At 39.9% G+C, this 23,400-nt stretch overlaps 1 protein-coding gene across 2 annotated transcripts in view; it reads left to right on the top strand.

Moving 5' to 3' along the window:
- The window catches only part of SSH2 (slingshot protein phosphatase 2), a 1,225,984-nt gene that overhangs the window by 553,987 nt on the left and 648,597 nt on the right, over positions 1–23,400 (top strand). The window lies entirely within an intron of this gene.

Below are 23,400 nucleotides of genomic sequence, written 5' to 3'. Positions count from 1 at the left end.
ATTATTGCTTTTGCTACTTGCTTCCCAGGTGTTGTCTGTTCTGTATTTTTCAAATTTCTTCCTGGAAATACTAAGAAATGTTCTTGAGACACACATTTCCCTTTGAGGACTCTTTGCTGTATCTCTTTTGTTTAGAGAATGGTTGCAGTGTTGATGTCTGTGAACTGTATGCAACTTTCAACTAGCTTTCTAAGATGAGCCAACACAGAAAGATGGAAGAATATAAGGAACAGCTGTCTAGATGTGGTGATAATGGCACCAGAGTCAGATGTGTGAGGCTTTAGAAACTCATCAAATTATCCAATCTAGGTGTGTGTTGTTTGGGGCCATAGAGGGTATGTTTCACCCCCTTCTGACCCAGAAGGGCATTCCTTCAGACCCTTTACTTCTGGTCTGAGCCTCATTTATTTTCAAAGAGGAGAAGGAACCAGAAATTAGCAGCTGAAATACAGTATTTTTCAATGTTTTACGTAGAGAGGAGCATGCACCATTAAGACTGATGGTTGGTGTTTGTCTGCAGTGTGTGTTATTTATGATATACATGGCCTAGCTGTGAAGATTCTGTAGGCACCTTTTCTTGTGGCTGAGACGGAGTTACTATTGTTTTGGTATATTACATGCCTGATGAAGGGTTTATCGTTGTATACAGAGCAATGCAGCATAATCTATGGCTGTTAGATGCCTGAAAACAGGTAGAGTAAGTTCTTGTCACACAAATGCCAAAGGGATTAACAGTTAATTTTTATTGCAAAAGTCTGAAAACACACTTTACTGTATTACAGCAGTTATTCAAAGTAGTATCTGTTGATCCTGGCCCATCTGCCACTACAGTGAAGGGGAACTAGAAAAGGCAACACATCATGTCAGACTCCTCAGAGCCTGGGGAGTGGGCAGTAATAAGATGGGGCTACATGTACTGAGCAGATGTTTTCTTCCCTTGTGTTATGGTACTGACAATGATTTCCTTTCCTGCTTTCTTTCCATCAGTAGATGCCACATTCAATCATACTTGTAATTTGATGAAGGAATACTTTAAGGGGGGGGGGATGTGACCCATCCAAAAAAACAAGAATACTGATATGTTAAATATTGAGCAATCCAGGCCTTTTGCTCTTCCCCCTGTCATTGAGACCTTTGAAAATGTTTTCCCTGTGCTTCCCTGCAACTCGAGTCACAACCCCCCCCCCCCCCCCCCACACACACACACACACACAGGAAAGCATGAAAATATAGCTGCAGATCTAGCTGTTATTTCTATGGGATCCTCTAGAAAATCTAAAGTAATGCCATGCCTGTTAACAGAGAGAGTAGAATTTTGGATAGATTTGGTAAGAATGGCTAAACTTCAGCTACCTTCACCATAAGTGTCATCAGTTACCAAACAATTTCAGTACCAAGGGAAGACTCTTAGACAAATTGAGGGATTAGCTTGGGGCATCTAAGATGTTTCCCTTAAAGAAGGGCCATGCTGATGTGGAAGGAGCACTCATCAAATCCACCTGAAAGCCAGGGCTTGCATTGATTTCCAGGCTGGGCATGTGGATTCAAAGAGGTGTGGCAGCTGTAGAGCCTATGTCAGGCTTTCTTCACAGGCCATTCCTCATTGTCCATACAGCTACACAGAGTAGCATTAGCATGTTGGATTTAGGGCCTATGGAAATGCCCTGGGCTGCAAGATAGCATGTGTGATAATGCTGGCACCTACCTGTGCACCATGTTTCCAGTTCCCCTTCTCACTCTGTGGTAATTGCCTAAGCTGGGGGGGTAATGCTTGCAATAACCTCTTTTCCCATTCCCCTTCCCACATGCTGACACAGCCCTCACATTGTTTCAAAGATATAAGGAAGGGGGGCTCCTAGTACCAATTTACCTTCCCTCTGCATGCCATTTCTGTGTACCCAGCTGCATAGTCTCAGTGTTTACCCACTTGTGATTAAAAGAACAACTACCTTTATTTGGATGACAGCTTGATACCAATCCTGTTAGTCTTGGAATGCAAGGAAACTCTGAACAAGACTATAGAATGTTTATTTTTAGAGCCTGTGAATCTTGCTGAATGTGTAAGAGTACAGCCTAAACACTACACAACTGAAGACATTGTTAGGGGATATTCAAGGATTGAAAAACTAGAGAGACTTGTTGCCACAGGACAGATTTTACATAATAAAGGATGTTTTAATATGGAGCCAATGCCTTCTCGATTCAGGAACCTTCCTCAATGCATGGGGACAAGTGTCTCCTTTGGTCTAATACTTGCAAATGCTAGATTGCATATGAGAAAGTTCCAGTGCCTGTAGAATGGCTTGGACACGCACGGTTAGTGGATCAGGTTCTTCCTTTAATCTTTACAGTAGTTGGGTATTTCCAGAGGTGTCATCTCCAGATCTTGAGTACTCCAAGACTCTCACACCCTGAGCCATATCAGAAGCTGACAATGGATGCATTGAATTTTGCCTAAGTCCACATTAAACAGTTTTAATCCAATTTCTGGGAGCAAAGGAAAAAAGCACATCAACCTGAAGGAAATGATGGCAATCCAACATGCTATGCTTCGTTCTAGTTATTACTGAAACCCAGGACTCTACAAATAATGACAATACTGCAGTGATGTGGTAGGTTATCATACAGCTGGTCAGATAAAAATGGGCAAGGCATAAGTTTGGCAAGTTCGTCTCCCCACACTGAACTCTTCAGTCATTTTCTGTTTTTTTCATCTGATATGTTTGAGATTTCTGTTTGCACACTGCAGTGATTACTATATGCTCTTTTCTGTACTCCCTGCGGGAAAAATACCTTTACAATTCAAAACTAATACTTAGGAAAATGCCTTTACAATTCACAACTGATTCTTAACCCTTCTGAAACAAAACTAATGCTTTTCTCCAATAGCAAAAAAATCTTATGGACCCTACTGATTTCACCATTTATTCATCCAGCAACACCCTTATTGAACCAGTTGATTTTACAAGGCTTCTAGGAGTCACCATTGACAAGGATCTCATATTTGATAAACACTTAGCCCTAGTCATCAGGAAAGTGCATTTCAAACTAGACTCCCTGTATTAGAAAGAATAAAGCCTTTTCTAACTGATTTCACCAGACATGCCATAAGTAGAACTCTCCTTCGGTCCACCCGCTTATATGCCTCACCCATTTTCACTAACTTAAGAAAATGTGACTTAAACAAACCAGAAATCTGCTATTATAAAATTGGCCAGATTTGCTTCCAACCAAACTGCAAGAATTCATCACTGTAAGGTACTAAACCAACTCAGCTGGTTGGAACCTCCCAACCTTTTAACGTATAACTAACTAGTTTTAATTCATTCTGCCATGTGTCACCCTGACACCTCCCCATCTTTTAGTAACTTGTTCAGCCTTATTCCAGTAGTAGAACATTAAGATCTTCTAATAAGTTGCTTTTAAAGATCACTAAGTCAAGTCATAGCTACGGGGATTCCTTTTTTTCATATATACAAGCCAAAGCTTGGAATGAGGTACCTTAAGATATACTCAGAAATAACATTTTTACAGTAAACTCTCCGTTAACCGGCACCTGTGGGGATTGGTAGTTGCCGGCTAACTGTAGTTTCTTTCTGGTTGCTTGAGAGTTAGTATTAAAAATAGGCCTGACTAATAGTGTACCCTATACAATTTGTTTGGTTTGAATTGTTCTCAGGTTGGGGAGAGAGGGAATTTATTCCTATCTTCCTTTTTAAAACTCTGAAACTCTAAAAATATAAGGTATGCTTCTGTGGGGGGGGGCAAAGTGCAACACATGAAAATTGTACTGTATTTCTTTGATTTTGTTTTGCTGGTTGCTTGAGAGTGCCAGTTGCTTGAGTTCCTGTTAACTGACAGTTTACTGTACCAAACTCATCTTAATAACACTTGGCTTTGCTCCTGTACTAAACCTGGTTAGTGGCTGTAAATAACCAAATTTCTCCTACCCTCCACTTATGTCTCTCCCAACATTCCTCACCTAACTTTTCTCCTCCTCTGTCTGCTTGTCTACTGCTTCCTCTACCCTTGAGTATTTTTTTTCCCTTTTTCAGTTCAGTTTGTCCCAAAAGTTTATTTAATGCTCTCTATTTAAACTAATATTCATTTGTTTTTGTAGCCATGTTATTTTTTCTGTTTGTTGCTTGATATTAATTTCTATACACAGATCTTACATGTATTATGTGCTGTATAATTTATGTATTCAAAATAATTCTTGTTCTATGTTAACATTGTATTTATGGAGCTTTTCTACCCAGGCCTCCACTGAAAACCGGTCATTTTAGGCCCATTCGAACTCTTCTGGTAAACAAATAGAAATAAATAAATAAAAGATGAGCAACCAGTGGAGTTAAAGTATATAAGGAAGGGGGTATAGAGCTGCAAGGGGGAACTTGTCTGTTGCAAAAAAAAAACACACATACACATTTTAAGGTTTATTCAAATGTTTGTTTTGTGTAGTTTGTAGAATTTAAATCCACTGGAAAATAGGGGAACTCATGGTGGTACTTCTGCAAACAAGGGAGCCCAAACGTACCTCTTTTCAGATTAACTATGATGATCTGAGATCTGGCAGCAAAACACATTGTACAGCTACCTACATTCCTAGCAAAGTGAACCCTATTATCAGATACCCTGAGCAGGGAGATCATGGCCTCCCATGGATGGATAATTGGCAAAGTAACCTTCTGGGGCATCTTAAAGAAGTGAAGTAGACCTTTTTATATCCCAGGCAAATTGCCATTTCTTTACATTTTGCTCTCGGACACTGTGCACAGAGGTGCTACCTACAACTCCGCTTTAACCAGAGACTTTTATATGCCTTCCCTCCAAAATCCCTTACTCTAGAAGTGCTCCTAAAAATGACAGGAGAAAGAACAGAAATGTTTATAGCTTCAAATTGGCCAAAACAAGACCAATTCACCCAGGTGAGTCATATGGCAAAAAATCAAAATCTTTCTCCTACACTGCAGCTTCTCAACCAGAAGGATGGGAAACTGTTGCTGTCATACCCTGAGTGCCTCAAGTTTACAATGTGTACAATGTCAGATTGATAGCAAACAGCTGTTTATTTTTGCCAAACGTTTTAGCTTTTCTCAGAGGTAGGAAGGTATACCAATAGAAAGTTCTATTTGTCTTAGTGCATTAAGTTTTTACATTGATGATGTTTTGCCCCATATCTCAAGACCTTCAGTAAGTGTTGGACTTATTTAAGAAAGGGTTCCCCAACATTCTGTCATGGTGCACCCAACCGTCATCTCTACCTGCATTACACTGGATCCCCTAGTTTCTGCTCACTCGTCTGTTAAACGGTTCTAGTGTACCCTCCACCTTCAGCCACAAAGACATCCTGCTTCCCAACCCTAGGACCTGAGCTTTTTCACAGAGACACTAACTCTGCCTTCCTTTGAACTTAGCAGTGTATTTCATTCTCTGATTACTTGCTTAATCTGGTTCATGATCTAAAGGGAAGTGATGTGTCTTCAGCTCTCAGTGGGTTTAAGGCAGAGGAACTAATGCTGGACATGATACCAGTCTGCTGCCAGATGCATATACTTGTGCACACACAGACTTGTGTACTGTGGCATACACAAATGTGGACAGTTTAGAAGCTCATCAATTCACCTACTGAATTAAAGTATCATACTTGTAAGACTGTTTTCCTTATACCAATTATCTTTGCCAGAAGGCTCTGCAAACTGCAGAGAGCCCTGTATCATCTTCCAAAACTATGGGGTACCCTTAGATAGAGACCGTACCTTCATGTCCTGGGTGGTCTGTGAAGTATATCTCATTCAGTCCATCCATTTACTGATTTCTGTAGAAAACCTGAGGACAGTGGAAGAAGGATTTTGTACACAGTTGTTGTGCATATTCAGCTGAGTTATTAGACTGGCAGGGCCAAGGACTGCAGACAAATTGATGAGTTGCTTTGATTCTTCATGCCAAATAGACCAGATTACCCAGTAACTAGGCAAACACTTTTCAAGTGCTTGGCAAACCTTATGTTAGAACAGGTGTGGCATGACTAAGCAGCTCACAGCACACACTACCAGGTCCAATATCTGTATCTTGTAAGCACTACATGCTGGATGTCCAGTTTAGAAGTAGGACTGATTTTGCCACTGCAGTCCTTCAGGTCATCATTCTGTAACAATGCACTAATGTCTGAAGTTAGGGCTCCACAATGTGTGATACTCTCCTATTCATTGTCCTACATCTGTTATCTTTATGATGAACATAGTATACATACAGGAGGGTGCTAAGTATAACAAGATGTATTTGCAGAAAGATCAGTGGTACAGGAGGAGCTCCTACCTACATTCCTCATGGTTGGGTCTAATGTTTTATTCTGTAGATGTTACTTAGCCATTGTGTATCTGTGGGCCTCTTTTGGGTGTGGGATGCTTAATGTTCAGTGTATTTTGTAACCTTTTGGTTTGGTGACATCCTCCCCCCAAAAAAAACAGAAGCTGGCACAGATTTTGTTCTTTATAGATGGGTCTCCTACTGATGTCTGACTGCTTTTCATATCTGACTGGAAGGCTGATATTCCCCTGTGGCTAATTCCATTCTTACAAATGTCCTGCAGTACTGATCCTTCTATACAGACATGTACAGTTATGGTGAGTATCTTGCACTAATACATTTTGCTTAGCTTTCTTTCTTTCATTCTGTAATGTCATGCATCCTGTGTGACAGTCTGGTTAACAAACAAGTAATTAGTAAGAAACCTGTTCCGAAGTTTATTAGTCATTCTGTGTTGAGTTTCCCAGTGTCCCAGCAGAGCTTTGCTTACCACAGTACTGACAATGTATCTGCATAGCACCAAACAGCGGAAGGGTGTCCAGAAATTATAAGATAACCCAATAACTTCTGTATTTTCTGATTTTTCTGTGCATATACTTTGCCATCAGAATGCAAGCTATATGTGCAAATGTCACATTGATGTGAATAGGATGTGGTTGAAATTGTTTTTGTTTTCGCTCTTCCTGGTTCGTAGCAACCTTTAACTCTTCATTGCTGTTGGTAGAACTTAAAGGTTTTAACATTGTCGTCTACCAACTTGAAAACCTATAGCATTTCCAAGGCTGTGGCCAGATCACTAGTAAACTGCAGGCTGTTCATAGTGCTCTGTGGCAAGAAGTGATTTGTTTTTTCTTGCAGTTTGAGAGTCACAGTACTTGTAAAGATTGTAATGCTGTTAAGAGAAATGCTTCTTGTTAGATAATCAGTGTGCTCTTACAAAAAATTTCCTCCTGTGGCTATTCCATGTAAGTGTTCCGTATCTACCTTCGGTGTTACTTCACAAACTAATCTGTATGAGTTTCCATCTGAGGTCCACCACAGAAGTGTTATGCTTCTTACCCTTCTTTATGGGTAATAATTATGTATTGTAAGTACTGGTTTGTGGTCCGTATGTCTAATAACATTTTGTAAAATTTCAGTGTAAGTAGTGTCTTTGATTTAGGTAATTATATTGGGCACTGTACTGTATCCAAGGGTACTGCTAGGCATTATAGAAGCGATAGTGGAGCTCACTGCTGGATGTATGAATTCTGAATTTTAGGCAAACAAGGTATCAGAGGTCACTGGCTAATTTACTTTAAAAAATCATTGATATTCAGTGGGTCAGAAACCGATTTATCCAGGACACTTATAAAAATATATTAGTTCTTTATTTAAGCATTTGAGTAGGGTTACCACCCAGTAGTCTGCAAAAGCCTCGTCACTGAAATATATTTATGTAGTATTTCTATAATACTGAATGGACCTCACCTCCCTGTCTGATGCCAGTTTGTTTGTGTCTTTCGGCTTTTCCCGGTTAGGGGTCGCCACAGCGGAACTCCGGTCCGCTAATGATTGGCAGTGGATTTTTACGTACCGGCTTGCCAGGCTTGACGCATAACCTTCAATGAAGGTACGCCCATTCACGCATGTCTCCACGCAGAAGACGCACCAGCTGAGAATCGAACCGGTCAGTGTCTTACTGTGAGGCGACAACACTGCTGCAGCACCACCACCACCGCGGGATGCCAGTATGAATAGTATTTATAGATGCATATATCCCTATTGTTTTCCTGATCATGGAGTACTTGTTTATCCTGAACTTATGCTTGCATAATGAAGAGCTTTCTGTAAATCAAAAATAAATGCAAATAATAAATCAAAATAAAATGCCACGGAAAGGCAACGTAACAAAAGTAAATAACTCAAAAAATAGCGTACATTAGTTTATTGTCTGCTTTCATCCGTAGACTTAATCAGAATAAAACATCCATTAACATTCAAAGTATAAATAGCACCATCAATCAAGTGTTAATTAAACAATTAAAAAACTGGTTAAAAGTTTAAAGATACAAGTCAGATAAAAAAGGAACTAATGTCAATATGTTTGTTGATAGACAATTCCCTATACTTTAAAAAACATTTAACATTAATGGTATCATTTAAACCAGGGTGAACATCAGAGTTTAATCTAATTTGCCAAAGGGTTTCACGCTGTTCAAGATAATTCTTGAAGTCCCCACCTCTTAAATCAAAATGAACAACTTCCAAGACAGAGAACAAAAACTTTTTAAATGTAGGACAAATAACTGAATGCTTAAATAAGGCATTAGTTTCATCTTTTTGCCGGATGGCATAAAGATGCTCTCTAATACGGGTTTTTAAATGTCTACTAGTCATACCGACATAAAAGGCAGGACAGCTGGAACAAATACCAATGTAAACAACACCTTTGGTGTTGCAATTTACAAAACAAGAGACACCAATAGTTTTTTCATAGATGTTAAGATTAATGTATGGACCCTCGTGAATGTACCTACACATACTACACTGGTGACAACAATACATGCCTCTTTTATCAGAAATAGTTGTAGCAAGCTGGTTGTCATTAAACTCTAATGCTTTCTTTAAGCTAAAATTGTTCTTAGAAACAAAACACGGTTTGTTACCCAAAACTAAACAAATCTAAATTACCCCTGATAATCCTCCAATTTTTGGTCAAAACTTGTTGAATACGTTGACTGTCAACTGTCATGTCCAAAGCACAGACCAAGTTACTGTCAACGTTGTTGTTGGTATGAACCAAATCAGGACTTAAATTCTCATCAGTTGTATAGTTCAACAACGCTCTATAATCAACTAAGCGTTTACTTATGATCTCTTTACTAGTTTTAATTAAATCAGACATTGGATACCCTCTGTCAGCAAACAAGTTAATGATAAACTCAAATTCACTGATTACGTCACATTCTTTGGAAGTCATTCGACTAGCTCTGATGAATGGTCCTCTAGGGATATTTTTGACAATATGCCTAGGATGGTTACTGGTGTAGTGCAAATAACTGTTAGTAAATGTTTTTTTACGATATATGCCACTATGAAACCTCATGTCATCAGTGTCCCACCAGAGAAGCACATCCAAAAAATTAACCTTTAATCCTACACAACTTAAAGTAAATTTCAAATAACTAGACAACATGTTAATTTCAGAAAGAAAATAATCAACAGTGCTAGAATCACCTTCAATAATAAACAACAAATCATCAACAAAACGACTAAAGAAAGAAATGTTAAATTTATTACGTAACTGGGGCAAAAACTGATACTCCCACCAAGCCATAACCAAGTTGGCATGAGCCCATAGCTACTCCTCTCTTTTGTTTATAAAAAATCTTATCAAAAAGAAAAAAATTATTATCTAAAACAATGTCCAAGAAACCACAGATGGTAGAGATAGCATTCTTGCTAAGCCCACAATTTTTCTTAGCTAAAAAGCACCGAACTGCTTCAACACCCTCACAGTGGGGGATGCAAGTATATAAAGATACCACATCGATGGTAAACATAATACACTTTTGAAAATCAAAAATTTCGTTCCGAGCTTATAAGCTGAATTTGTCCAAAAAGTGCCAAGAATCTCTAACATAAGAATCTTCTTTGACCAAACAAGGTCCTAAAATGGCATCAATGACAAGGGAAATACCCTCAGTAACTGAGTGGGGTGAAGAAACGATTGGCCTAAGTGGTGGATTAATTAAACATTTGTGGGTCTTTGGTATTCCAAAGATAACACCTATTCTGGGTTCCTGCACAGTACAAAAGTCATAAACTTCATAACTAATATAACCAGACATGAGTGCATCATATAAATACGAATGAATCAAACGTTGTTTATACAAAATCTGGTGAAGACTAATAATTTCATATTCTTCGATGTTACCCAAAATGTCTAACATTTTACTTTTGTAAAGATCTTGTTCCATAATGACAATGTTGCCACCTTTGTCGCTCTTCATAAATCTCAGGTCAACAGTCATCGACCTGAGTCTACGAAGAGCAATCCTTTCATCATTATTTAAATTGAAATAAACATTTGATTTACTGTGTAACATCTGCTTAATATCCTGAATACATAATTCCTCAAACACCTTAATGGTGTGCTGTAACTGAGGAGAAAAACTAGAAGGGCTTGATTAAACTCTTATTCATTGTAGGAATGTCATTCATTAAATAAAATAAATTTAATTTCCGTGTGTACTTTTTAATATCAACTATGGTTTTGCTAAAATCAGCTTTCACGCTAGGCACAAGATTTAAACCATATTTAAGAATTTTCAACTCAGTTTCAGAAAGTTCATAATTACTTAAGTTAATAATACAAAATTTATCATCTGCTTGGTCTATGTTTCGTCCCCTGAAGAATTCGAAGCCAAAAAAGTTCGGCTTCTGGTGAGGACAGTTTGTTTGCTGTTCTGACCTCTTTTGTTGAAAAAAGCAGAAGTAGAAGATAAGGAACTATTAGAAACAGTTTTGGAGTTAACATCAGCTTACTTTTTAGTGTTAACAACTGTGTCATTACCAGTGTCAACAGAAGAACAACTTTGGCAAATTAGATTAAACTCTGATGTTCATCCTGGTTTAAATGATACCATTAATGTTAAATGTTTTTTAAAGTATAGGGAATTGTCTATCAACAAACATATTGACATTAGTTCCTTTTTTATCTGACTTGTATCTTTAAACTTTTAACCAGTTTTTTAATTGTTTAATTAACACTTGATTGATGGTGCTATTTATACTTTGAATGTTAATGGATGTTTTATTCTGATGAAGTCTACGGATGAAAGCGGACAATAAACTAATGTACGCTATTTTTTAGCTTTCTGTAAATCCTATATTTAAAAGCATCTGCATCCATAAACGGAACAATATGTGCTTTTCATCCTTCTGTCTTTAAAGCATTTTTATTTCTTATATCCCCAAACAGCTTGATAGGCCTATCATGCTTTGATTTTATAACCAGTGAACCTCACTCCCAAAATGTTGCCTGTATCCCATAAGACTTCACCTGAAAGACACAGCTTTTCTTTGGCTTGTATGCTGATTTGCTTGCCTTAGTGTCAGTATAATGATTTCTTACTTTCTTTCATTGTTTCAGCAAGATTGTCATTTTATTTTTTTCTGCTGGTTTCCTCATGTCTTTTGATCTTTGTTACTTTACACTTTTTAAAATGCAGCACTTTAAGGTATCTTCAAAATGATGAGCTTGAAACAATGCATAATGTATTTACTGTTTAAACTCAAGTGTTGTAGCTCCACATCACAGTTTCTGGCAAGATGTGAAGCTGCTCGTCATTAATTTACCACTCACACTTGAATGATTGACTTGGCTGTTTTACCTAATGTCAATACATGATGCTTGCCTGCTGAAGTTATAATTAATGATGTAATTTGTTAAAGCTATAGCTTTCTTTGGTATAGCTACTGCTAAGCTTTTATTTTTTATATGACAGTCTTGTGTTTTCATTGAAGGAAAGGAAAATAATTTTTTTAAACACTATTATTAAATCCTGTTTTATATAGTGACATAGGTATACATACATTAATAATAGAGAAAATAAACTAACAACATTATTTCATGCAGTATACATATATATTTTTTAACGATTATCACACTGCAACATTACATAAGTTGTTCTGTTCCTATCTTCCATTAAGCCTCGCTCCTCCTCCTCTTCCTCATGAATATTATCCTCATGTATTGTTCCCACACCTTCTGTTTATATGCAGTTTGTTCTATCTCTTTTGTAAAGATTCCATCTCCATTTCTTTTTATCTCTTGTACAGTATTCACTATTTCAGTTATAGTCTGTTTTCCATCTTCTAGTAAATGCTTTTCTGGCAGCCGACAGCATTAAAGCTAGTAAGGCCTTACTCTGTCTAGGCATTTTAAATCCTATGTCCCATCTCAAAAGAATCATTTTCTTTAGTTACAATCATTTGTTCCCCCAACATATCTGACAGTGTCCTATAGGGAATTTTTAAAATTTGGAATTCAGTACATTCCCCAAAAAAATACATATTCCCTATTACCTCTCTCTATCAGTTGAGTTAAAGGTGTCCTTTAAAGCACTTATGAATAATTTAATTGTACAAAGTGTTAATGCCTGTTAGATAGACTACAAGAAATAGTCTTTTGTGCCTGTCTTTTTTCTTTTGATTTTTCCGATTTAAATGGTATTCCACTTTTGGTATACATTTCAGTTTCTTATATAGGGAATTTGGTCTCTCTCTAGTAATTTGGTAGTTGCCAGTATTTATTTTATGATTCCTTTTACTTTCTTGCTTAGAGTTAACAAATCTCATTACCTGCTCTTTCTGTGTTACTGCTAAAGTTTTATATTGGTTCACTCAAAAAAAAAAATACACACCAACATACAACAACCACCCAATAAATCCAAAGAAAAACAAATGCTTTTATCCTGATTAGGTCTGGGTTGTGCTTGAAAAGGGTCCTCAGACTAATGCACCCACCTGATTATCAAATGTAAAATAAAGATAGATAAAGAGCTAGATAGGTAAAGTTTATCCATTCATTTACTGAGTCATCCATTTGGCCAAATGACCAGGTAACAGCTGACTAAAGCAGCATAATGCTGCAAGACAGAGAGTGAAGTCCAATTCTGATGGAGTACAGCTTGAAGAGGAAGTACCCTTTTCCTTGATTGTGTGCAACCTCTGAGTTAAATTCATTAATTAGAGTGTCATGGACATGCAAGGGGTGTAGCCCCTCCCCATTCACTTGGAAAGATGAAGTTTCTGTAGTTTTGATGCTTTAGATTTCTAATTTTCAACATTTTTGTTTGCTTTTGATCAAATCTTAGTCATGAGTGACGGTGGGGATTGGTGGACTGTGAATGGGGGCGTCCTGACTGTGGTGCAGAAATTTTACATTTTCTAAACATCATTCAGCAGGTTGTGGCTGCGGTGGTGGTGCTGCGGTAGCGTTGTCGCCTTACAGTTAGACGTTGCCCGTTCGATTCTCAGTTAAAGCGTCTTCTGTGTGGCGACATGCATGAATGGTGTTCCTTCGGTGAAGGTTGTGCATTAGGCCCGGCAAGCCAGCACATAAAAATCTACTGCCAATCATTAGCGGACCAGAGTTCCTCTGTGGCGACTCCTAACCGGGAAAAGCCAAAACACGCAAACAAATTCAGCAGGTTGTGCTTTTCTTTAAGTGAAGTTATTGTCTTTCTCCTTTTCATTTTATTAGAAACATGACTTGAAGTTTCTTTTTCCTGCTTGGCATACCGTTCACGGTGCAGGGAGCCTGCACTTGTTTGTTACAACTTACAAAGCCAGATATTTGCTACTGCTTGATATTGGGTATATACTTCTGTGTAGTGATAAGCCGTGGTGGTACAGCGGTAGCGTTGTTGCCTCACAGCAAGAGGTTCTCCTGTTCGATTCTCGGCTGGAGTGCCTTCTGTGTGGAGTCTGCATGTCCTCCCCACGGTTGAGTGGCCTCCGAAAGACATGCGTGAATGGGCGTGCCTTTGCTGAAGGCTGGGCGTCGGGCTGGCAACTCGGCACCATAAAAATCTACTGCCAATCATTAGCGGACTGCAGTTCCGCTGTGGTGACCCCTAACCGGGAAAAGCCAAAAAGACAAACAACAGCTTCTGTGTAGTGATACTGCTTGGATGTAAAATGTTGAGATGATTTGCCATTAAGTCTTGCCGTATTTGCTGTGTTTACTGATCATCATTATTATTATTATTATTATTATTATTATTACAGTATATCATTTTTTGTTTTTCATGACATGACTTTGGAGTTAACAGTAAATGAGCAAGTAGAGAGGTAGGGCACCCCATACACACACACACACATATATATGTATATACATAAATATAAATATATATGTATATACATAAATATAAATATATATGTATATACATAAATATAAATATACACACACACACACACACATATATATATATATATATATATATATATATATATATATATATATATATATATATATATATATATATATACACACACTTGATTTGGTTGTGGCACCCATGTATCTCATGCTGTGGTTTTTGATACATTTTTGTTGGTTGTAGTTGTCAAATTGTATTCTAGTTGAACTGCATTAGTTCTACTGTAATATAATTTCAGGAGTTAACCTCTTTCTCTGCAGTTATGCAAGTATGAAATTTATATATTTAATTTCTGGGGGTGTGGAGGGGGCAAAGCCCCCTCATATAAAAGCAAACTTTCTAGTTGTTTTAGGTGATTACAAATGTAATGCATTTGTTTCATTTGCGATTATCTTATTTTTTTTTTTTATTTCACTGAAAGAGATTGGTGAAGTTTCACAACTTATTTTATGCTGATTAAAGTTCATAGTCATTGTAAAGGAATGTAATTATGTATATAGCTTAAAAGATGAAACCAGCATCAAATATTTAAATAATTACCTTTATTTCCTCAAATTAAATCCACAAACCATGGTTTCACCTCAAGTGCTTTTTCAATGCTGATCTAAAAGCAGAAATCAGAAACTTAAAGCAGGGAGTCCATAGCTAACAGTAATGTTTACTTAGCAATTTTGAGATAACAGGCTTAGAAGGTATCAACAGTTTATCTTGTTACATAATATATAACTAAAACGAAAAACTTAAGCTTCTAAGTGTCAAAGTAGCTCAGATAAATTGGTAGCTGTTACCATGCCCTACCATTTTAAATAAAGTCATTAGACCAACTGTTACAAATGTACCTTACACAAATATTTACTTAATATTTTTTCAGATTAATCAAGTCAAAAAATATGCCACCAAATTAACATGTTCTCTTATTGCAAAATGTGAGACAGAGATGAAAAAACAAAACTTCTGAATGTCAAAAATGCTCACATAAATCATTAGCTTACCCAGCTTTGAAACAAATGATGTGAGAGTGTTCAATCTCGCCGTTTGTTCTTACAGATGGGTTCGGAGCCGATCCTCGGCTCCGTGTCGGCCGCTTGGCAAAGCTTTGCATCGAGAAGAAGCTCGAGACCAACCTATCTCCCACAATCCCCCTCTGCCTTTACCTCAGATCTAGTTTGCCGATGCAACGTTCGCATCATTTTTGATGAGCTTGGACCACCTCAAAGCTAAGATTGTTTTTATCTAATATTTTTTTGGATAAATTTTCTTTTCTTCCTTACTTAAAGTTAGTTGTGTGTGTGTGTGTGTGTGTGTGTGTGTGTGTGTGTGTGTGTGTGTGTGTGTGTGTGTGTGTGTGTAGTATGTCGAGGGTTTCTCGAGTACGTATATAAATTTTATATACTTATTTAAAGTTAGTTCCCTCGGGGCCTACCCCACCCTTTAACTTTATACTCAGGATTTGACTTTAACAGGATTTGACTTTAACTACCGGATTTGACTTTTATTACTGGATTTGACATTATTACTGGCTTTTACACTGTTTAACATTTTGGATTTGACTGTACTGTTAACATGTCTGAAAAAGCTAAATCAGGCTTCAAGCGGTGACAATGTGGACAGAAAATGTCTGTCACAGATAATCATAGTTCCTGCGTCTACTGTCTTGGCCCTCTCCATCTGCAAAAAGACTGCTCCATCTGTCATTCTTTCAGTGGAAGGGTCATGACAGATAGGCGCAGGAAACTTATGGATAGAGGCCTTTTGAAGCCTGCATTCCAAGAGGCTCTGGATGCATCGGACCAGACATCTAAATCCTCGAAGGAATCGAAGACAGAGCCCATGTCATCGGCTCCGAGCTCTTCATTTAAAGTTCGCTCACCGGTTCCACAGACCTCGGGGCCGAGTGTTGAACTTTTGTCAGTTACCAAGCCTCGAGTCTTGGAACCGGTGACGGAGCTTCCTCCTCCTGTACTTTTGAGGTCGGCTCCGTCTTCGATTCCTTCGACGCGTTCTTCTAGGCCCCTCTCCGACACCGATGTAGACCGCGTGGTGCAGAAATTGATGGAGAATACGGCCTTGTCCAAACTCATCTCTGTCTCCTCCCAGTTGGTGTCGAGACTCGAAGGCCTTCCCTTATCTCCATCTGTTCCTCCTCCAAGGCCTATCCAGTCTTCGGAGTCGGGAGTGGCTGATCTGATGATTGTGGAGCCCTCGGTGCCGGAACCGTCTTTTTCTCGGTCGGCACCATTCACCTCGACTCCGACGGACCCAGTACCGGAGTCCTGGAGCCGAAGATCCATCCTTGGATCGGGGACCGAGAGTCGGACCGACGTTTCGGTTCCGACTCTCCCTCTCGGAGCCTCGGCTCGGATCGACTCGGCTCCGTCCTCGGGGTCGATGCCATCGGTTCCTGTCTCGGGGATTCCTCAGTTTTCTTCGGAACCGAGGGATACCTCGACTCGGGACCCGGGGGCCTTCGACCTCATGAGGAAGGTGTTGTCGACTCAGACAACCACTTCAGCAGAGACAGCTTCTCCTTCCCATAAGGGTCCGTTATCCTCCTCTGCACCCATGGCTACATCTAAGCGTCGAGCACCAGTGTCTCAGCCACCCCCAGAGGGTGCCCCCTCTTCCTCGGAGGCTTCATCGGATGCTCCCCCCGAGGAAGTTCCGAGGAAAAGATTGTGTAAGAGGAGACACTTGGATTCTCCACAAGAATCCTTGACATCGGACACTGACTTAGATGAGTCAGAAGGGTCCCCAAAATCACCCTCAGAGGATGTCTCCTTTTCTGACATCCTGGAGATCCTAAAACAGAGAGGTGATTGGCAAGCCCTACCCCCTTCTGAGGATGAGTCAGTCTTGCTGAAGGCATTCGGTGCTCGCCCTTCCTCCTACTGGGTCACTCCGCCTTTCGATGAGTTGATGGAATTGATTGCTCGAAGGGCATGGGAGACACCTGACACGGTGGAGCCAGTCCCTAGAAAGCCTAATAAATATATTACTGCCCCACAAGACAAGGCTTATCTCACAAAGGGAGTTCCAGTGGACGCTATGGTGGTGGCAGCGGCCACGAAAAAGGAGATGTCTGAATCTTCCTCATCTGTCCATCCACCTAACAGAGATTCTAGGACTATGGACAGGTATGGGAAGCGCATTTTTAGTTCAGCGGCTTTTTCCATGCGATCCCTGAACTATTTGACCCATTTCACACGGTTACAGAGGGATCTAATCAAAGAGTTGGGAGATACCCTCCAGGGTACTACAGATGCTGCTGTCTCGGAGAAAGTTACAGCACAACTCAATACCCTTACATCTATTGCGAACTCGTCCATGAGGCTGATCTCATATGCAGCCGAAGGATCGAGTAGGGCTGCAGCTTCAGCGATTGCTCTTCGTAGACAATCCTGGATGCGCTTATGTTCCTTTGGCCCTAAAGTAAAGGAGACCCTTACCCGGTGTGAGCAAGAGGGAAAGACTCTGTCTGCTGTCGGAGTCCGTTTTTCCATCCCATTCAGACCGTACCCCAAAGGGCAACGTGGTGGAAAAATGTGGTTTCGAAAACCCCAAGGCTCTTTCCCAGGCACACAGGGTGATGCCCCCTCTAGAGGCAGAGGAGGGGGCAGAGGTGGAAGACGTCGCCCTGGCGGCAGAGGAGGTCCGCAAAACCAAGGTGACAGGGATACACTCCCCGGAAAACCTTTCCAGCACTCCTGAGAGGAGGCCCGACTGTCCTGCTCTGAAGGCAGTCGGGGGTCGCTTAGCTTTATACCCTCAGGCCTGGCAAAGTCTTACATCAGACAATTGGGTAAAAAGCATTGTTACCAGAGATTACAGAATTCCTTTCCTATTGCCCCCAATTCCGCAGAAAAGACTCCCAGATGTACCGCCCCATCTGCGAGGCCCTGCAGCTATAGAAATTTCAAAGCTGCTAGAAAAGAGTCATCCAACCAGTCCCAGCGGACCAAAGAGGATTCGAACTTACTCAAGGTTCTTTTAGTTCCAAAAGACAGGGGACTGGAGGCCAATTCTGGACCTAAGCAAACTCAATACCTTCATCAAGAAAGAAAAGTTCCGGATGGTCACGCTTCAATCGATCCTTCCATTCTTACAGAAGGACGACTGGATGTGCTCAATAGATCTAAAGGACGCGTGCTACCACATCAAAATGGCCAGGGTGTCCAGGGATCACTTGCGCTTCCGGCTGGGAGCCAGTCACTTTCAGTTTCGAGCCCTGCCCTTTGGTCTGACCTCAGCCCCCAGGGTTTTCACCAAATGTATGGCAGTGGTAGCGTCTCACTTGAGACGCCTAGGATTCCAGGTGTTTCCGTATCTGGATGACTGGCTCCTTTCTGCCACCACCGAGCGTCGACTGATTCAGGCCAGGGATTACAGACTACAACTCTGTGTTCATCTCGGAATTTCCGTAAATTTCGAAAAATCTTTATTACAGCCATCACAGCATATCTCATTCATAGGAGCAGAATTGGATACGCGTTGCTTAATCCTAAGGCTTCCTCCAGAAAGAATAGCCTCCCTACAAAACCATATATCTCTTCTCCTATTATCCAAAAATCCCCAGCAAAACTGGTTCTGAAGGTTTTGGGTCTCATGGCAGCTTCCCTCATTGCGATACCCTTGGGAAGACTGCACATGAGAGTTCTTCAATGGCTACTGTTTGCACAATGGTCGTTCCAACAGTTACCCCTGACGCACGAAATTCACATCACGAACATCTGCAAATCGCACCTGTCTTGGTGGCTTCAGACTTGCAATCTCTCCAGCGGAAGACCATTTGTGCTACCCACGCCGACAGCTACGGTGACCACGGACGCTTCCCTGATAGGGTGGGGGGGCATCTTTCAGGGACAGACAGTCCAAGGCGAATGGACCAAATTGGAGTACAATCTGCACATCAATGTTCTAGAGATGTGGGCAGTGTTTCTAGCGTTTCAACACTTTTCTCCCCTTCTTCCTCTAGGGACCATTGCAGTTCAGTCGGACAACATGTCCGTAGTCTGGTACATAAACAAACAAGGGGGAACCAAGTCTTATCAACTATGCAGAGAGGCCATGAGAATCTGGCAATGGGCAGAGTCCACGGGTCGCTTTCTGATAGCAATGCACATCCCGGGGTTATCCAACGTCATAGCGGACAGGTTGAGCAGAGCCATCCTGTTACCTCACGAGTGGTCCCTCAAACAATCAATTGCGAAGGAAATTTTTCGCAAGTGGGGCCAGCCTTGCTGCGATCTGTTTGCGTCTCCAATGAACGCCAAATGCAGAAGCTATTTTGCCCTATTACCCTCCAGGGAAGTCCCCAGGGACGCTCTGGTTCACGATTGGCCCCCGGGTCTCCTGTACGCTTTTCCTCCTATTCCCCTGATTGCAAAATTTCTACAGAAAGCCAACAACCTGCAAAGGACAATAATCCTCATTGCCCCATTCTGGCCTCATCAAATTTGGTTTCCCTTTCTTCTAGCACACCGAATTCAGGAACCCTGGATCCTGGACCCGGAGCCGGATCTGCTGACCCACTCGTCAGGGGCTCCCCACCCGTCGCTACTCTCCCTCAGACTAGCAGCTTGGCTGCTGCTCCCTTCTTAGCCAGGTCTGATCTTCTTTCCCCTGCAGTTCAAAATATTCTGGTGGCTTCTCATAAAGCTTCCACTACAAAGATTTACACTAGTAAATGGAAGCGTTTTGTACACTGGGCAACTACACAACAATTTGATCCCATAATAGCCCCTCTTAACAGAGTCTTGGAGTTTTTAGCCAAACTATTCCACCAAGGAGCTTCTCCTGCCACTTTGAGAGTGCAATTAGCTGCCATTTCAAACTTTCATGTGGGAGAAAATGGGGCTCCTATTATGGCTCATAGACTTTGTAAGGCCTTTCTAAAAGGATCTTTCCATATTAGGCCACCAGTTAGAATTCCTACATCACTTTGGAATTTGAACCTTCTATTATCACAGCTAATGCTACCACCCTTTGAACCAGCCTTTTCCTGTTCCTTGAAGTTTTTGTCATGGAAAACCCTTTTTCTGGTAGCTATCACATCGGCCAGACGGGTATCGGAACTTCAAGCTCTTTCCGTTAAACACCCATATTTGATCTTTCATCCTGATAGAGTATCTCTTCGCACTAATCCATCCTTTCTTCCCAAAGTTTGCTCCGTTAATAATATTAATCAGTCCATTGAGCTCCCCACATTTTTCAAGAACCATTCCAATAAGTTGGAATATATGTTACACAAGTTAGATGTTCATAGACAACTCAGGTTTTACTTGGATAGAACAAAGGATCACAGGAAAACAGACCAGCTCTTTATAGCCTTTGCAGACAGCAGAAAGGGCATGGCAGTTACGAAACGAACCCTTTCCAAATGGCTTTCCGATTGTATTATTTTTGTTTATACTGCCTCTGAGCAGAGTTTACCTGTCAAGCCCAAAGGGCATTCTACAAGATCAATATCTACATCCCTGGCTCATGCAGCCCGCCTACCGTTGGACACTATTTGTGCGGCTGCCACTTGGTCTAAACCACATACATTCATTACTCATTACAAAGTAGATAGGATTTCCAGGGACAGGGCAACCTTTGGTTCCACTGTGCTCAGGAACGTTCTCACGTGAGTTCCTCAGGAACATGGAGCTAGGGACGCTACCCAGGTGTAAGAACAAACGGCGAGATTGAACACTCTCACATATAGAAGTTATGTCCTTACCATAACGTTCCATGTGGAGTGTTCATCTCGCCTTTGTTCTTACATTCCCACCCTCAGGAAGAACGTCCAGTTTAGGTGTCTGGTTTGGTTCTCCCGCTTCTGCCTTTGTTCAGTTGTTGTGGCTGTGTTTCAGCTATGTTTTTGCATGAATGTGTTATATTCTCTTCCGTTGACTTCTGGTTTGCTTGCAAACTAGATCTGAGGTAAAGGCAGAGGGGGATTGTGGGAGATAGGTTGGTCTCAAGCTTCTTCTCGATGCAGAGCTTTGCCAAGCGGCCGACACGGAGCCGAGGATCAGCTCCAAACCCAGGTGTAAGAACAAAGGCGAGATGAACACTCCACATGGAACATTATGGTAAGGACATAACTTCTATTTTCCATATAAATTGAAAAGAAGTCATTTGGCAGGTAGTTCAAAAGCATGACCATTCAAATTGCAATAAAGTGACAATGTAAAGACAATAAATAACTGGCTTTTGGAATCATAGTATGCTTATCATGCCTGGAAAATGTAATGAAAATCCAAACAGGTTAAAGATATCCAAAGAAAAAGAAAAAAACTTATGACGGCTTAAGTATCCCTTTCATGTGAATTTACTGATCTCTAGGGGTAAAAGCGACAAAAGATACACTGACTAAAAAGCAGGAACCCAAATGTTTTGGTTATCCCTATTATGTATCTGTGCTGAACCTTTGAGGTGAGGGAACTCCCAGCTGAATGTGCAAGTATACACAACTGAAATGACAGAAAAATATAATATACATAAATACGTGTAAATAAATAGTCCTATACCTCTCAACTTCTCAGCAGAAGAAATCTAATGCTAAGCCAAAAATAATGAGGGACAAAGGCCCAAAACCAGGGACAGATTTTAATTAATGCTCTTATAAACTTAGAAAGTTGCAAAAATAGCAGATTTTGCATTTGCGTGCATTTTCTGAAGGATATTAAGACCGACGCTCAAATATTTGTCATTTAGTGACTTAATTTCTCAATACTTGGCAGAAAAACCCAAATTTTATGAGGAACAGACTAAAAAATGTGAGGCAAAAATATGAACATTCTGCAAAAATTAGCACAGTTGAGAAGTATGAATACTCTTGCCAATTTGGAAAACCACAGTGGGCCACATTTTTATAGTAAAAAGCAATTTTTAGTGTGCAAGACAACAGTATGTAAAAGTTTTCATACTTGTAAAATAGTACTTCTGTTAGGAAAACAGTGCTCATATAGATACTTTTAAAGAACAACTCAGAGGGCAAAAATAATTCTTCATATTTCAAAATATGTTATATACTATCTCAGTCATTCAGGCAGTATCCAGAAATCCATCTTGTTAAGTTAATCATATAAGAAAAATATTTTAATATTCAATGCCAGAATAAACCAATCTGATAGTGGTAACTTAACCCCACAAGCAAAATCCATAGGAGATGTTATAGATCTTGACAGATTTTTAGACTTGATTTATCCAAATAAATGTTAAGTAAACATTTGTTTGAGTTATGTTTCTGAATAGTTGATCTAATGACTTTATTTGAATTTGGTGTGGTAAATACTTTGTGAATTTTGGGCATAAGTTTTTCATTTTTGTTCTATATTTTGCAATAAGATTAATGGTTAACCAATGATACCTTCTAGGCCTGAGTCATCTGCAGAATTGTTACATAAACATTATTGTTATCTGTTTAACATTTTGTTTTCTGTTTTTAGATCAACATTGAAAGATCTGTGGATCTAATTTGTAAAAATAAAAGCAGTTATTTAAATATTTGCTGCTGGTTTCATTTTTTTAGTTTGTTTGTAGTGGCTATATACCTGCTCTTTCCATGCATTCTTTTTTTTTGGATTTATGTAATTTACCTACTAATAATTGATTTTAGTTTAAATCAACGTCTTTATTGCCGAATTGTCAACACACTTTAGTCTGTAGAACAGATGATTGACTGTTGTACGAGATCGGACAATCCCCGGGTTTGGGTAATAACCCTTTTCCCAGGGATTGTGCGATCTTGCAGTTGGAATAAATAATTAGTGAAGGTGCAGGGGGCAATACCCCCTGCAGAAATACTGCGCATTATAATTTACTTGCTCCATGGAATAGCAATGGCGTACGCACAGAAATGTACTGACGTTTGTTTGTCAACATAAATTTGTTGACTTAAGCAACATCGATATTGCAGCCATTTGATTGCTTCTGTATCAACACACACACGCACACACAGATATGTGTGTGTGTGTGTGTGTGTGTGTGTGTATATATATATATGTGTGTGTGTGTGTGTGTGTGTGTGTGTGTGTATATATATATATATATATATATATATATATATATATATATACATATATATACACACACACTTATATATGCTTATTCATATACATGCATTTTAGTTTAGTCTACATTTGTTTAGCGGAGTAGTACACTGACCACAACTGACCAT

The sequence above is a fragment of the Protopterus annectens genome, chromosome 13.part0 (genome assembly GCF_019279795.1).
Source record: "Protopterus annectens isolate FY-2018-M chromosome 13.part0, PAN1.0, whole genome shotgun sequence".
Lineage (NCBI taxonomy): Eukaryota > Metazoa > Chordata > Ceratodontiformes > Protopteridae > Protopterus > Protopterus annectens.
This window is presented reverse-complemented; position numbering and strand designations above follow the sequence as displayed.